Consider the following 2,098-nt stretch of genomic DNA (forward strand, 5'->3'; position numbering starts at 1 on the left):
TATCTAGAATTGATTCAAATTGAATTATTACATCAACAAGATCAAAGAATAAGATCAAATAATGTTCATTCTCATCTAAACATGATCCATTTCCTTCTCATCAAATAAACATCAATTGAATTCATATTCTTATTCATCATTAAATCATATAATGCAATTCTCACATCTTCAATCAACAATCACTGTACAAAAGATATAATAACTAAAACAAGAGTTTTCTACATTCAAGTCTTGAAATTAAGCTCAACTTGCATGAACTGAAATAACATACATTCATAATCACACTCAAATTCAACACTTAACTCAACCACCAAGTCTTCACTTCTCACTAACAATCAACTACATACCACTAAGGTAAACAATGAAAAGTTAAAGTGATTCATTCACCAATCAAGCTCATTAACAGCCACCTCAGCATCCAAGGAATCAAACAAATATTTCCTAAATTCATGAATTGAAACTAACTCTAACTTATAGAAACTGAAACTAAGAATTCCAAGTAAAAATAAAATTGCAAACTAAACTAGCAGCTAACATTACTATAATTGCAGAAACCTTAAGGAATTAGAGTTTCAAATCAGAAATCAGATCTGGGGTTTCAAGTAAGAAAATCAAAACAGAATTGCATAAAAAAAAACTCAAACAAATCAAGATAGCAAAGTAAAGGATCAGATCTGAGGATCTGAGCAAGGTTTGAGAACAAATTAAAGACAAAGATAAAGAAAATCAAAACCCTAGCATTCCACAAACCCAATCCTGAACTCAACTCCTCCAATCTGCTATAAAACAGAGAAACCTCTAGGAAACACCCTTCGGCCAACCAACTATAATTAACCAAGCTTCCTTCTATTACCAGGGAATGCTCACAGCTCCTGGAGACCTCCCTCGAAGCTCACATTCGACTGATAAACTCACCATCCGAAGAACAGAGGAGAATTCTGTGATTTTACAATCCAGATCAACCAGCCAAATCGACCCAGGTTTGTTGTGGTATGGAAATCAGAAAAGGGCTAGTAGCTCCCGGAGACCTCCCTTGAAGCTCTGGTGGAAGCGAACAACGCCGATCTGGAACCTCCCTCGATCGGCTTTGCGGCGATGAAACAGAACCCAATCGCGAACTGGAGACCTCCGTCGATCGCTCTCTGAACGCTGGAAAGTGAACATCGGCTGCTTAGGATTGCCGTCGTTGAAGAAGAAGAAAGAACTGGATCTGATTTGAGGAATGGGAACTCGGCCGCGGAGAAGAAGAAGACGAAGCTACTGTAGCAAGAATCGCGAAGTCGAGCCCCATCGCACTGTAGCTTCTCACGAAGCTTTTAAATCCTCCTCAGATTAAATCGGACGGTCCAGAACAATTCGGGGCTTGATCAACGGCTGGATGAGTTCAGATCTGGATCAAAACTTTTGGATATTCATCAATGGACGAGATCTGCTCCTCATTAGGTCGGATGGAATAGATTCTCAACGGACAGCTCAGATCTCTCTGATCTTCAACGAACGGTCCATAATGCTCCAAGGTTTGATCGTCTCGTTTAGCCCTTGATTTGAGCCCAAATGTGGTCTAATTTGATCAGATCCATGACCCTTTTGATGCCTACAAAATAAGAATCAAATATTAGCATCAAATACCATAATTATAAGTCAATTTACAATTAAGTTCAAATTCAAATGCAATTATGAAATATGATGTAAATGTGAGATTAAGCTATAAAAAGACCATTAAAAATGTGCATTATGAATCAAGATAATATAGCCAAAATCATGGTTATCAGTTGTCCAAGCAATTCAATATGAAGGACTTGGGAGAATGCACACATATTCTCGGGATCAAAGTAATCAGGGATCGTAAGAAAAGAATGTTGTGCTTATCCCAAGCTTCATATATCGATACAATCCTAGCTCGTTTTAGCATGCAAGACTCCAAGAAAGGTTTTTTACCCTTTAGGCATGGAGTATCTTTATCTAAAGAGATGTCTCCGAAGACATCAAAAGAGATAGAAGAAATGAAGGCAGTTTCATATGCTTCAGCTGTAGGAAGCCTAATGTATGCTATGTTATGCACGAGACTGGATATCTGTTTTGCCGTGAGCATGGTTAG

This window comes from Zingiber officinale, chromosome 1B, assembly GCF_018446385.1.
Source record: "Zingiber officinale cultivar Zhangliang chromosome 1B, Zo_v1.1, whole genome shotgun sequence".
Lineage (NCBI taxonomy): Eukaryota > Viridiplantae > Streptophyta > Magnoliopsida > Zingiberales > Zingiberaceae > Zingiber > Zingiber officinale.